Genomic DNA, 16,007 nt, shown 5'->3' on the forward strand with positions numbered 1-16,007 from the left:
GTAAATAAATATCCTAGGAGTTTGGAATCTTGTAGCTGATCATAAGCCAGTAGATGTATCCACTATTCCAAATATTGGCTGAAGATTCGTCGTTTTCTTCTTCATGTTGCCATTCAGTTTGTCCAGTCCGAAGATGCTGAGAATGTGGGTGTAATCCCTTGGACCTTGTGGGGAACAAGTGGAGTCTCATGAAGGATCCTGTGGATATAGGCAAGGGGTAGAAGGAATGGAGGAGAAGTGACAATTTCAGTGGTCTATAGGGGCCAAGAAGGTAACGTAAATAAAAAAGTGGTGTGAACTGGATTTAAGATAATCAATGATGATCAACCCTCATCCTCAGCATTGAGGAGCAGTAGTGAAGTGACAGGAGCTGTGAGGATGAACGCCCAAGGTGGTAGGTCTTACATTTTTCAAGAAAAATGGAAATCTTGATTTCCATGGTTGGTCGGTTGGTGCTTAAAAGTTGGCAACTGTTTCAATTTTTAAAAAATTATTTGGGACGGGCATGGTGGCTCACGCCTGTAATCCCAGCACTCTGGGAGGCTGAGGTGGGCAGATCACCTGAGGTCGGGAGTTTGAGACCAGCCTGACCAACATGGAGAAACCCTGTCTCTACTAAAAATACAAAATTAACTGGGCATGGTGGCGCATGCCTGTAATCCCAGTTACTCAGGAGGCTGAGGCAGGAGAATCGCTTGAACCCAGGAAGCAGAGGTTGTGGGGAGCCGAGATCGCGCCATTGCACTCCAGCCTTGGCAACAAGAGCGAAACTCCATCTCAAAAAAAAAAAAAGGAAAAAAAAATGATTTGGAAGCAGGGTGCAGATGGTAGACTGCAAGTCTGTGTCCTCTGATGTAGGTCACATGCCCCTGTCAGCAGACATCCAGCACTGGCACCTGTGTGGCATCAGTACTGCTTATGGTATTTTGTCCCTTTCATTCAGTGCAGGGAGCCTTTCATTGTGGGACAGTGACCAGCCAGATAAGCAGTGGAGCAGGAGCCGGGCCCAGAGACCCTCCACAGTGTCTCCATGGTTGCTGGGATGGGGAAGCAGGCTCAACTTGTTCTTTCCCCCTTGCCTTCTGAGGGACACACTGCATGGCAGGTCAGGGGTCACTCTGACCTTTTGCTTCTCTGTGTTCCTGTTTCTATTGGACATTCTAAGGTGATGAAAGGATATGTGAAAGGACTGGTTCACTGGATGTCTTTATCTGGAAAGGGAAAACAATAGACATATTAGTCCACTGCTCTACAAAGGTACTGACTGCCTAGGTTAGGAGAAACTGAAGTTCTCCCTGTCTGGAGCAAAAATGGTTGAAAGTTGGTTGCCAAGACCTCAACTAATTGTGAAAGGAACTTAACCCTCACCCCCTGGTCTCACTCTGTCGCCCAGGCTGGAGTGCAGTGGCGTGATCTCGGCTCACTGCAACCTCCACCTCCCGGGTTGAAGCAATTCTCCTGCTTCAGCCTCCCAAGTAGCTGGGACTACAGACGTGTGCCACCACGCCCAGCTAGTTTTTTGTATCTTTAGTAGAGATGGGGTTCCACCATGTTGGCCAGGATGGTCTTGATCTCCTGACCTCGTAATCCGCCCACCTCAGCCTCCTAAAGTGCTGGGATTACAGGCATGAGCCACCGCACCCGGCCTGACCTTGTTATTTTTAAACATGGGTACTACCACCTTACACTGGACTAACTCCCATTCATCACGTGGTGTCTGCAGCTTGATGGTTTTCTGAGAAGGTCAGAACATTGGCCCACAGCCTTTTCCTAGTTCCCTAGTCTGGGTCTAAAATGTTAACATTCTCCAATCTGATAGTAGTTTGCCTGCTCAGAGAGAATAGTCATACCTTTGTTTCATTATAATTCAAGGTAGAATAGTTCCCAAATCTAGATCATTTATTTAAAATACTGGTTCTCTGGCCTCACCTCTTAGGCATTCTGATTCAGCATGTCTAAGAGAGAGCTTGACAATCTAGTTTTTTAAATAAAAAAAAAAAAAAACTGCAGTTGATTCAAATGTAGCTCACCCATAGATCAGCCATGGGGAACTATCAGCCTGAACTGTTTCAGGTATACATCTAAACAACCAAAGTCCAACTTACTCAGCCAACTTGAGAGTTTATTCTAAGCCTTTTTTCTGGATTTTTTTTTTTTTCGTAGAAATTTCTGGGGTTTTTTTTCTTTTTTCTTTTTTCTTTTCTTTTTTTTTTTTTTTTATGAGATCAGGTCTTGCTATGTTGCCCAGGCTGGTCTCAAACTCCTGCACTCAAATAATCCACCCACCTTGGCCTCCCAAAGTGCCGGGATTACAGGTGTGAGCCACGGCACCCGGCCTATTAGTTTATTTATACCTAGTGATAACTGAAAGACCAATTGTTTCTTTTTCAAAATATCTTAAATAAATGTTGAAAACAGTAGTTTTTATTGATAACAGTAGGGTATGCTCATTTTAGAAAATTTTAAATTCCTCAAATGCCTACCATGTGGAGATAACAGTTGTTTGTACTGAATTGTCTTCCCTTGGTTTTTCTGTGCAAATATTTACATGGTAGAGATTGTACTACTAATATAATTTTGGCTGGGCGCAATGACTTGGGCCTGTACCCAACTACCCAAGAGGCTGAGGTGGGAGGATCACTTGAGCCCAGGAGTTTGAGGCTACAGTGAACTATGATCTAAATGAAAAGAATGAACTTTGACCCCCTACTTAACAACATATATAAAAGTTTATTCAAGATGCATCACAGACTTAAATGTGGAAAGTGAAACAATAAAGCTTCTAGAAAAAAAGTAGGCACAGGCACCATGGCTCATGCCTGTAATCCTAGCTCTTTGGGAGGCTGAGGCAGGAGGGTTGCTTAAGCCCAAGTGTTCAAGACCAGACTGGGCAACATAGTGAGACTCAAAAAAAGAAAAGAGGGCCGGATGCAGTGGCTCATGCCTGTAACCCCAACACTTTGGGAAGCCGAGGCGGGCAGATCACCTGAGGGTCAGGAGTTCGAGACCAGCCTGGCCAATGTGGTAAAACCCCGTCTCTACTAAAAAAATATAAAAATTAGCCGGGCATGGTGGCATGTGCCTGTAATCCCAACTACTCAGGAGCCTGAGGCAGGAGAATCACTTGAACCCAAGAGGTGAAGGTTGCAGTGAGCCGAGATCACCATCATTGAACTCCAGCCTGGTCAACAAGAGTGAAACTCCATCTTAAAGGGAAGCTGGGCGCGGTGGCTCACTCCTGTAATCCCAGCACTTTGGGTGGCCGAGGCAGGTGGATCACGAGGTCAGGAGTTCAAGACCAGCCTGACCAACATGGTGAAACCCCATCTCTACTAAAAATACAAAAATTAGCCGGGTGTGGTGGCGCACGTCTGCAATCCCAGCTACTCAGGAGGCTGAGGCAGGAGAATCGCTTGACTTGAATCCGGGAGGCGGAGGTTGCAGTGAGCCAAGATTGCGCCCCTGCACTCCAGCGTAGGTGACAGAGTGAGACTCCATCTCAAAAAAAAAAAAATCTTCAAAACTTTAGGCAAATGTTTCTTAAACAAGACATAAAAAGTACTGACCATAATTAGACTTCATCAAAATTAAGGATTTTTGTTCCACAAAGGAAACCAATAAAGTGAAAAAGCAGTCTTCAGATGGAGAGTATATTGACAGTACATATAAATAACACCAAAATCCAAGCCAGGAGTGGTGGCTCACACCTGTAATTCTAGCACTTTGGGAGGCTTAGGCAGGTGGATCTCTTGAGCCCAGGAGTTTGAGACCAGCCTGGGCAACGTGGCAAATCCCCATCTCTACTGAAAATACAAAATTAGTTGGAAGTGATGGTGCATACCTGTAGTCCCAGCTCCTCAGGAGGCTGAGGTAGGAGGATCGCTTGAGCCCAGGGAAGTCGAGGCTGCAGTGAGCCATGATTGTGCCACTGCGCTCCATCCTGGGCGACAGAGTGAGGCCCTGTCTTAAAAAAAATAAAACTAGAATCCAGATATATCCAGAACTATTCCAAATCAATAAGACAATCTGGTTTTTTTGTTGTTGTTTTTTTTTTTTTGAGACGGAGTCTCACTGTGTCACCCAGGCTGGAGTGCAGTGGCGTGATTTTGGCTCACTGCAACCTCCGCCTCCCGGGTTCACACCATTCTCCTGCCTCAGCCTCCCGAGTAGCTGGGACTACAGGCACCCGCCACCACGCCTGGCTAATTTTTGGTATTTTTAGTAGAGTCAGGGTTTCACCATTGTTAGCCAGGATGGTCTCAATCTCCTGACCTCGTGATCCGCCCGCCTCGGCCTCCCAAAGTGCTGAGATTACAGGCGTGAGCCACCGCGCCTGGCCACCAACAATCCAGTTTTTAAAATGAGCAAGAGATTTGAACAGGCAAGTCACAAAAGAGGATATGCAAATTTGGATGTGCATATTCAAAGCATATGAAAAAGTGTTCAGTATCATTCATCAGGGAAACACAAAACCACTATTAGACGCACCCACCTAAATGGCTAAAATTAAGACAAACACCACCAAGATTGGTGAAGATGTGGAACTGGAACTCTCACTTTGCCAGTGCAGTAAATACTGTCAGTATTTACTAAAGCTACACATACGCTGTCTTAGTCCTTTTGTGTCGCTATTAACCCTTTCCCATTTAGAAAAAAAACGCAGCTTGCTGCCAGCGCTCATTTAATTTTATAGAAACACACTCTTTGAGGCTGAACCAAATCTGACTGATTTTCAATGTGAAAATAAAATATAAAAACTGTTTTTGGAGTTATTTCTAAACAGAAGTAACGTCAGAATCACCTGAATCATCAGAATTGTCTATTTTTGAAAAATCAGATTCATCAAATGAATCTTTGGCCAACAACTGTTTGAGAATGATGTTAACATCATGCATAGAAATGCTACGTTTTCTAGGATTTGACATTTTCAATGATAGGCAATTACTACAGTAAATGAAAATACCACTGCTAAAAACACAATGCTATAAGTAGAACGATGTCTTTTGTTTCCAAAGCTGATATACTAGAGCGATGCAAAAATAATAAAAGCGAGATATTTCATGGCAAATTTATCTCAGGGTAAATGCTGCAGCCACAAGCGTTGCCAGTGAGTATCCTCGGAGCAAACAAGACAAGGATTAAGGAATACCAGAGTTGGGTAATTTATAAAAAGAGGTTTATTTGGCTTATGGTTTTACAAGCTGTACAAGAAGCATGACACCAGCATCTGCTCTGGTGAGGACCTCCGGCCTCTATCACTCTTGGCAAAGGTCAAGGGGAGCTGGTGTAGGCAGACATCACTTGGTGAGACAGGAAGCAAGAGAGGGAAAGAGAGGTGCCAGGCTCCTCTAAACAGTCAGCTGTGAAGGAAACTTCTGCCAACTAATAGAGTGAGAATTCATTACCATGAGGACAGCACCAAGCCATTCAAGAGGGATCCACCCCCATCACTCAGACACTTCCCATTAGGCTCCACCTGCAACATTGGGGATCAAATTTCAACATGAAATTTGGAGGAGTCAGATATCAAAACGATAGCATATTCCTATCCTATGACCCAGCAATCCGTTCGTAGGTATACACTCGAGAAATTTGTGTATGTCAACCCAAAGACAGGAACAAGAACATACACAATACCCATTCTTAATTGCCGTATTAGTCTGTTTTCACACTGCTATAAAGAAATACCTGAGACTAGCTGGGCGCAATGGCTCACGCCTGTAATCCCAGCACTTTGGGAGGCTGAGGCGGGCGGATCATGAGGCCAAGAGATTGAGACCATCCTGGCCAACATGGTGAAACCCCATCTCTAGTAAAAATACAAAAATTAGCCAGGCGTGGTTGCACATGCCTGTAATCCCAGCTACTCAGGAGGCTGAGACAGGAGAATCGCTTGAACCTGGGAGGTGGAGGTTGCAGTGAGCCGAGATCATGCCACTGCACTCCAGCCTGGGTGACAGAGCGAGACTCTGTCTCAAGAAAAAAAAGAAAAAGAAATACCTGAGACTGGATAATTTATAAAGGAAAGAGGTTTAATTGACTCACTGTTCCACATGACTGGAAGGCCTCAGGAAACTTAACAATCGCGGCATAAGTTGAAAGGGAAGCAGGGACCTTCTTCACATGGTGGCAGGAGAGAGAAGTGCAAGCAGGGGAAATGCCAGACACTTATAAAACCATCAGATCTCATGAGAATTCACTCACTCTGATGAGAACAGCATGGGGAAAACCACCTCCATGATCCAGTCACCTCCCTCCCTCGACACATGGGGATTACAATTCGAGATGAGATTTGGGTGGGGACGCAGAGCCAAACTATATCAATTGCCAACCCTAAAAACAACTCAAGTATTCATTAACAGAAGAATGAATTTTTCTCTTAGAAAAATGAGTTTCTGGCTGGGCACAGTGACTCATGCCTATAATCCCAGTACTTTGGGAGGCCAAGGTGTGTGGATCACCTGAGGTCAGGAGTTCAAGACCAGCCTGGCCAACATGGCAATGAAACCCCATCCCTACTAAAAATGCGAAAGTTAGCTGGGCATGGCAGTGCACACCTGTAATCCCAGCTACTTAGGAGGCTGAGGCAGAAGAATCACTTGAACCTGGGAGGCGGAGGTTGCAGTGAGCCAAGATTGTATATATATATAGCTATATATATGTGTGTGTATATATATAGCTATATATGTGTGTATGTGTGTATATATGTTATATATATGTGTATATATATATATGTGTGTGTGTGTGTGTGTGTATATGTATAGCTACTTAGAGCAACCTGGATGAGTCTCATAGTATTGACCAAAAGAAACTAGACTCCAATGAGCAAATACTGTATAATTTAATTTATATGAAGTTCGTGAACTGGCAAAACTAATCTATGGTGACATCAGCCAGAATAGCGGTTGCCTTTTCTAGAGGGGGATATTACCTGGGACACAAGAGAGGCTTCTGAGATGCTGGAAACATTCTGTATCAGTCTGAGTGGTGGTTGCATGTATGTATAAACACTTGTAAAAATTTCAATTAAAATTTATTACATGTAAAGTTGTTTCTAACATAAAAGTAAATATATTTTTTTAAAGAACCAGCACAAAATCTATTAAAAATGCTTAATCTGGCCAGACACAGTGACTCATACCTGTAATCCCAGCACTTTGAGGGGATGAGGCGGGAGGATTGCTTAAGCCCAGGAGTTCAAGACCAGCCTGGGCAACATAGTGATATCCCATCTCCAAAAGAAAAAAAAAAAAATTGCTTAATCTGTCATAGGGATAAGAAAAAAAAAAAAGCTATAAGAACTGTGCTAGAAATGTTTTAAATCTTGCTCTGGGTCATGGTTACAAAAGTGAATACGTAAGTAAAAATTCATCAGGATGTGCTGAATTTAGTATATTTTACTCACTTTTCTATATGTATCTTACCCTTCAATTTTTTTTTTCTTTTTTTTGAGATGAAATCTTGCTCTGTCGCTAGGCTGGAGTACAGTGGCACAATTTGGCTCACCACAACCTCCGCCTCCTGGGTTCAAGCGATTCTCCTGCCTCAACCTCCCAAGTAGCTGAGATTACAGGCGTGTGCCACCATGCCCGGCTAATTTTTGTATTTTTAGTAGAGACGGGGTTTCGCCATGTTGGCCAGGATGGTCTCAACCTCTTGACCTCATGATCCGTCCACCTCAGCCTCCCAAAGTGCTGGGATTACAGGCACGAGCCACCACGTCCAGCCCTAAAATAAGCTTTAAAAAATACTAGGAGAAAAAAAGGAGTGGGAGAAACAAGGCAAATGAGCATACCAAAGAAAGCAAAATAATGCCACAAAGAAAATGAAAATTTTGGCCATAGATTCTCACATATGTTGAAAGTACTGCAAGACAATTGTGTAAAGTAGAGATCAAGCAAGAAAAAAAAACAATAAAAAGAATAAGTCAGTTGGCCGAGCTTAGGAAATAAGTGGAAGATAAAAACAAAACCACATGGTTTTGTTTTAAAACAGTAAAAACTTGCTGTCAAGTCCCCAGTGAGGTGGTAGGTTTGGGGAATCTACAGACATGAAGGCCATTCTCTAGCCGGATGCAGTAGCATAAGCCTGTGGTCCCAGCTATTTGGGAGGCTGAGGCAGGAGGATCACTTGGGTCCAGGAGTTTAAGTCCAGTCTGGGTAACATAATGAGATCTTGTCTCTAAAAAAGAATTTTTTTAATTAAAAAATATAGGCCAGGCATGGTGGCTCACACCTATAATCCCAGCACTTTTGGAGGCCAAGGCAGGAGGATCACTTTCCTGGGCAACATGGTGAAACCACGACTCTACTAAAAATACAAAAATTAGTTGGGTGTGGTGGTGCATGGCCTATAGTCCCAGCTACTCAGGAAGCTGAGGTGGGAGGATCGCTTGAACCTGGAAGGTGGGGGTTACTGTGAGCCAAAATGGCATCATGGCACTCCAGCCTGGGGGACAGAGAGACTCCATCTCAAAAAAATTTTTTGTAAAAAGTATATATACACTAAAGAAAAAAAATGAAATGAAGGCCATTCTCTAAATGTCCAAATCTAAAAAAGGAAGTTACTCAATATCCAAAGATCTTTTCAGACCAATTCCTGGAGCAATGTGAAGGAATTGCAGCTGAGAATTTCTGTCTGGCTTATATTTAGCAATCCCTTACCTTTATTTACATGGCACTTAAAAATGGACATGATCGGCCAGGCGCGGTGTCTCATGCCTGTAATCACAGCACTTTGGGAGGCCAAGGCAGGCAGATCACTTGAGGTCAGGAGTTCGAGACCAGCCTGGCCAACATGGTGAAACCCCATCATTACTAAAAATACAAAAATTAGCCAGGTGTGTTGGCAGGCACCTGCAATCCCAGCTACTCGGGATGCTGAGGCAGGGAGAATCGCTTGAACCCAGGAGGTGGAGGTTGCAGTGAGCTGAGATCGCACCATTGCACTCCAGCCTGGGCAACAGTGAGACTCCGTCTCAAAAAAAAAAAAAAAAAAAAAGCAAAAAAGTACATGATCTTATTTGATGCCCGTAGCAACCTTCAATAAATATTTTTGAGCAAATACTGTGGCAGGTCATTTGTGCTTAGAACTTGAAGGCACTCTTTATTGTTTTTCCCCATCTTGGCTTTGAGACTATAGACTTTACCAATTAGGGCTCCTTTGGTTGCAAGTGCCAAAAGCCAGCTTGACTGGCACAAGAATAAAAAGGGAATTACCTCATGTACATGTACTGGAGAACAGCCCAAAGCTGATGTAACGGTAGCTCTAGCTCTCTAGCTGGTGGGTCTAATAGCCAGAGCCAAGTGCTCCATGTTGCCAAGAATCTGCCTCCATTTGTCAGCTTCACTTTTTTTGCTGCTGGTGCTGGCACTGGCTTCATTCTTCTTCTTTGGCACTGGCTTCATTCTTCTTCTTTTTTTTTTTTTTCTTTTGAGGTAGAGTCTCGCTCAGACACCCAGGCTGGAGTGATTGCAGTGGTGCAATCTTTGCTCACTGCAACTTCTGCCTCCCGGGTTCAAGCGATTCTCCTGCCTCAGCCTCCCAAGTAGCTGGGATTACAAGCGCCTGCCACCACACCCGGCTAATTTTTTGTATTTTTGGTACAGACGGGGTTTCACCATGTTGGCCAGGCTGGTCTTGAACTCCTGACCTCGAGTGATCCACCTGCCTCGGCCTCCCAAAGTAGTGGGATTACAGGCGTGAGCCACAGCGCCTGGCGGGTACTGGCTTCATTCTTGAGAAGGCCATCCTCTCAACAATGAGAAGATACTCACTAGCAGCTCCAGGAGTTTTTAATAACTCCACTCCCTCTCAAAAAAAAAAAAAAAAGAGAGAGAGTGAGAAAGAAAGAAAAAAAGCTGCTCTTTTTCAATTTCAACAAATGTCTGAAGACCTATTCTGAGTTGGTCCAGTTTAGGATATTCCACAGCAGATGCAAAAGCATAATGGAAGGCCTGGAAGCAAGTTAGAGCTTAAAAATTGTAACAGCGAGTGATCTGTCTAGTGGGGCAGGCAGAGGCCACACTACCAAGTACATTATGTCTTCTTAAGGAATTACTGGATCCTGTAGGCAAAGGGGTTTCAGGAGCAAAGTCATCTGCTCCATCTCAATTCGGTTGCATCAATATGAGCATTGATCCCCATCCAAACTCTTACTCTAAACTGGAGGAAGTGGAAAATAAAGAATTATTCTTGGCCAGGTGAGGTGGCTCACACCTGTAATTCCAGCACTTTGGGAGGCCGAGGTGGGTGGATCACCTGAGGTCAGGAGTTCGAGACCAGCCTGGCCAACATGGTGAAACCCTGTCTATATTAAAAATTCCAAAAATTAGCCGGGTGTGGTGGCAGGCGCCTGTAATCCCAGCTACTCGGGAGGGTGAGGCAGGAGAATCGCTTGAACCTGGGAGGCGGAGGTTGCAGTGAGCCAAGATCACACCACTGCACTCCAGCCTGGGCAACAAGAGCAAAAATCCATCTCAAAAAAAAAAAAAAGAATGATTCTTATGAGAGCATTTTTGAAATGGCAGAATGTGGAAGAGAGAATCTTCTCTTCCATGAAAGCAATGAGAATACTGTCAAAAATTGCCAAAATCAACATTCTGGGAATGAAGCAAAGGCTTCCAACAATCCCAGGAGAGTTTATTCAAGAAAAATGACAATCTCAGTAAGAACAGCAAGACTTGTGGCATTTAATGCCTTATTCCCATCCCCCTCCTCCCAGCTCCATGGTAGCCTTAAAAACCAAAAGACTCAAAACTGGTGTCAGGAACCAGTGCAGTAGCTCATGCCTGTAATCCCAGCACTTTGGAAGGCCAAGGCAGGTGGATCTCTTGAGCTCAAGAGTTTGAGACCAGCCTGGGCAACACAGTGAAACCCCATCTCTACTAAAAATACGAAAATTAGCTGTGTATGCAGGTGCACACCTGTATTCCTAGCTAGTGAGGAGGCTGAGGCACGAGACTCACTTGAACTGGGAGGCAGAGGTTGCAGTGAGCCAAGATCTTTCCACTGCACTCCAGCCCTGGTGACAGAGCAAGAGTTGGTCTCAAAAAAACTAAGAAAGAAAAAAATAATAACTTCAAAAGAAAAAAGCTGGGGAATGAATTGTCTATAGAAGCTTTTAAAAAGTTTTGAGTGGCTCACACCTGTAATCCCGACATTTTGGGAGACAAAGGCAGGAGGATCACTTGAGCCCATGAGGTCAAAGCTGCAGTGAGCCATGATCATGCCACTGCACTCAAGCCTGGATGACAGAGTGAGATCCTGCCTCAATAAGTAAAGGCCAGGCGCAGTGGCTCACAACTGTAATCCCAGTGCTTTGAGAAGCCAAGGCAGGCAGACACTTAAGGTCAGGAGTTCAAGACCAGCCTGGCCAACATGGTGAAAGCCAGTCTCTATGAAAAAATGCAAAACAATTAACTGGGCATGATGGCACACACCTGTAGTCCCAGCTACTTGGGAGGCTGAGGTGGGAGAATTGCTTGAACCAGGAGGGGGATATTGCAGTGAGCCAAGATTGTGCCACTGCACTCCAGCCTGGGCAACAGAGTGAGACTCTGTCTCAAAAAAAAAAAAGAAAAAAAGTAAGTAAGTAAAAGTTTGTCATACTCCTGGAAAACTAGAAAACCATGAACAGGTACAGGCTGTGCACATGTCCAGGTAAGATCTAAGAACATCCTAATCTCTCACTTCTGGCTTCCCTCGAGGCTCTGTGCAAACAGAAAGTGAAGTCCAGGACAGAGGGATAAACTGCCAACCAGAGAATTAAAATCAAACAGGCTGGGATACTTACTGGTTCAAGGCATTTAAGGAAATCTATCAAATTCACTAAACTAACTCAGAGGAGACTTCAGTGGCCACACACAACAAAGAATACAGACTTTAAAGAATTAGTCCAGGAAGGTCACTACACAAAAGGTAGCAGCAACAAACTCCAATTTTTGGATTTCCATATTATATTATTTTTCAATGTCTAGTCTTCAAAAACATTATGAAAAATGTAAAGAAATGGGAAAGTATGGTCCATACATAGGGAAAAAAAGCAGTCAATAGAAACTGTCCCTGAGGAAGCCCAAGCCCAGGCATTAGACTTACTAGACAAAGACTTGGAATCACATAGGCAAAGAATGAAAGGAAATTATGTCTGAACAACTACAGAAAAGTATGAGAACAGTGTCCTGTCAAATAGAGACTATCAATGAATCGATGTTATTAAAAAGACCCAAATAGAAATTCTGGAGTTAAAAAGTACAGTAATAACTGAAATTAAAAATTTAATACAAGGGCTCAAGAGTAAATTTGTGCTGACAGAAGAATCAGTGAACATGAGGATACATCAACTGAGATTATCCAGCCTATGGAAGAGAAAGAAAAAAAATGAAAAAAATGAGGGCTGGGTGTACCTGTAATCCCAGCACTTTGGGAGGCTGAGGAGGGCAGATCACTTGAAGCCAGGAGTTCCACACCAGCCTGGCCAACAAGGTGAAACCCCGTCTCTACTAAAAATATGGAAATTAGCCGAGCATGGTGGTATGTGCCTGTAATCCCAGCTACTCGGGAGGCTGAGACATGAGAATCACTTGAACCCAGGAGAGGGAGGTTGCAGTAAGCCAAGATCACAACACTGCACTCCAGCCTTGGTGACTGAACCAGACTGTCTCAAAAAAAAAAAGAATGAAGAAAAATGAACAGAATTTCAGAGACCTGTGAGACACCATCAGGCATACCAACATATACATAACAGCTGTCTCAGGAGAGAGAGAAGGGAGCAGAAAGAATATTTGAAGAAATAATGATGGAAAACTTTCCAAAGTTGAGAAAAACATTATACATCCAAGGAACTCTAAGATAATCTTTTTTATTTTTTCTTGAGACAGAGTTTCGCTCTGTCGCCCAGGCTGGAGTGCAGTGGCGCCATCTTGGCTCACTGCAAGCTGCGCCTCCCAGGTTCATGCCATTCTCCTGCCTCAGCCTCCCGAGTAGCTGGGACTACAGGCGCCTGCCACCATGCCCGGCTAATTTTTTTTGTATTTTTAGTAGAGACAGGGTTTCACTGTGTTAGCCAGGATGGTCTCGATCTCTTGACCTCGTGATCTGCCCGCCTCAGCCTCCCAAAGTGCTGGGATTACAGGCGTGAGCCACTGCGCCCGGCCTAAGATAATCTTAAAGAGATCCATACCTAGAAACATCATAAACTATCCAAAGTCAAAGAGAGAAATTTGAAAGCAGCAAGAGAAGGAACACATACCAGGCTCCTCAGTGAGCCTAACAACTGGTTTCTCATCAGAAACCATGGAGGCTAGAGGCAGTGAGGAGACACATGCAAAGTGCTCAAAGAAAAAGACCGTAAATTAAGAATTCTGCATCCAGCAAAACTATCCTTCAAAAACGAAGGGGAAATTAACACATTCGCAGATGAAAACAGAGAAAATTGTTGCTAGCAGATCTGCTCTATAAGAAATATTCAAGGAAATCCTTAAGGCTGAAATAACAGGACACTAGACAGTAATTTGAATGAAGAAATAAAAAGCACCAGTAAAAGTTACATAGTAAATATTAAAAGTAGTACAAATGCATTTTTTTGTTTATAACACTTTTCTTGTGCTCCCTACTTATTTTTTATTTTTTAAAACACAGTCTCGCTCTGTCCCCCAGGCTGGGGTACAGTGGCACAACCTCAGCTCACTACAACCTCTGTCTCCCAGGCTCAGCAGTTCTCCCACCTCAGCCTCTCCAGTAGCTGGGACTACAGGTGCACACCACCATACCCGGCCAATTTTTTTTTTTTGGTAGAGATGGGGTTTCACCTTGTTGCCCTGGCTGATCTCAAACTCCTGGGCTCAAGTGATCCACCCATATCTGCCTCTCAAAGTGCTGGGATGACAGGCATGAGCCATCACACCCAGCCATGCTCTCTCATTTAAAAGGCAACTGCATAAAGTAAGAATTATAAAACTATATTGATGGAGCCAAGCTCAGTGGCTCACGCCTGTAATCCCAGCACTTTGGGAGGCCAAGGTGGGCAGATAACTTGAGGTCAGGAGTTTGAGAGCAGCCTGGCCAACATGGTGAAACTCTGTCTCTACTAAAAATACAAAAATCAGGTATTTTTAGTGGTAATGCATGCCTATAGTCCCAGCTACTCAGGAGGCTGAGGTAGGAGAATAGCTTGAACCCAGGAGACAGAGGTTGCAGTGAGTCAGGATTGTGCCACTGCACTCCAGCCTACATGACAGAGTGAGACCCTGTGTCAGAAAAAGAATTTTTTTAATTTAACAATAAAACTATGTTGATGGGTTTATAGTGTAAATAAACTGTTGTCATATTTGTATTACTAAAGTAGCATATGGGGGAAGAGAACAAAAGGATATAGAAGCAAAGATTTGGATCCAAGTGAATTAAATTGGTATTAATTCTAACTAGATTGTTGTACTAATGTTAATTATAATCCACAGGGCAACCACTAAGAAAATCACTCAAAACTGTATATAGTAAATGTCTTAGTCCATTTTGAGTTGCTATAACAGAATACCACAGACTGGAGAATTTATAAGCAATGGAAGTTTATTTGGCTCATGGTTCTGGAGACTGAGAAGTCCAAGAGCATGGTGCTGCCATCTGGTGAGGGCCTTCATGCTGAGTCATCCCATGGCAGAAGGTGGAACACTTATTTTTATTTTTATTTTTATTTTTATTTTTATTTTTATTTTAAGACAGGATCTCACTCTGTCACTCAGGCTAGAGTGCAGTGGCAGGATCATAGTTCACTGCAGCCTCAAACTCCTGAGTTCGAGCAATCCTCCTGCCTCAGCTTCCTGAATAGTTGTGACTACAGGCATGAGACAGCATGCCTGGCTACTTTTTATTTTCTGTAGAGACAGCTATGTTCACTGGGCTGGTCTTGAACTCCTGGCCTCAAGTGAGGCCTACCTCACCCTCCCAAAGTGCTGAAATTACAGGTGTGAGCCACCGTCCCCAGTCCAGAACTTGCTTCTCTGATAAGCCCAATCTCATGATAACTAACCCACTCCCACAATAATGATATTAGTCCATTCATCAGGGCAGAGTGCTCATGACCTAATCACCTCTTATGTGGCCTCACCTCCCAACACTGTTGCATTAGGTATTAAGTTTCTGACACATCAATTTTGGGGGACATATTCAAACAATAACAGTAAAAGAAATCACAAGGGAGTAAAATGATAGACTAGAAAATATGTACTTAACACAAAATAAGACAATAATGGAGGAACAGAGGAATAACAACAACAGCAACCAAAAGACATATAGAAAACAAACAGCACAATGGCAGATGTAAAGCCTACCTTACTAGTAATTACATTAAATGTAAATGAATTAAACACTACAATTAAAAGACAGATATTAGCAGAAGGGATTTTTTAATTTAAAAGATCCAACTACATGCTGTTGACAAAAGACAATCTTTTTTTTTTTTTTCTTTGGGATGGGGTCTTTCTCTGTCACCCAGGCTGGAGCACAGTGGCGTGAGCACAACTCATTCCAGTCTCAAACTTCCTGGGCTCAAGCAATCCTCCCATCTCATCTTCCTGAGTAGCTGGGACCACAGGCATGTGCCACCATACCTGGCTAATTTTTTTAATTTTTAGTAGAAATGAGATGTCACTATGTTGCCCAGGCTGGTCTCGAACTACTGAGTTCAACAATCCTCCTGCCTCAGCCTCCGAAAGTGATTGGATTATGGGCATGAGCCACTACTCCCAGCCTCATACTTTCAAGAATGGATATAACAACTAGGCAGAAGGTCAACAAGAAAAGAGAAGGTTTCAACAATACCATAAATCAACCAACTACACCTAATAGACAATCTATGGAACACTTGACCCAACAAGAGCAGAATATGCAATCTTCTCAAGTGCACATGGAATATTCTCCAGGATAGCCCATACATTAGGCCATAAAACAAGCCTCCATAAACATAAAAGGACTGAAATCACACAAAGCATGTTCTCCAACAACAGTGGAAT

General features: G+C 43.5%; 1 pseudogene; it reads left to right on the top strand.

The window, feature by feature from the left end:
* The window catches only part of LOC129493310 (transmembrane protein 254-like), a 214,345-nt pseudogene that overhangs the window by 109,423 nt on the left and 88,915 nt on the right, over positions 1-16,007 (top strand).

This window comes from Symphalangus syndactylus, chromosome 11 (assembly GCF_028878055.3).
Source record: "Symphalangus syndactylus isolate Jambi chromosome 11, NHGRI_mSymSyn1-v2.1_pri, whole genome shotgun sequence".
NCBI classification, from domain to species: Eukaryota; Metazoa; Chordata; class Mammalia; order Primates; family Hylobatidae; genus Symphalangus; species Symphalangus syndactylus.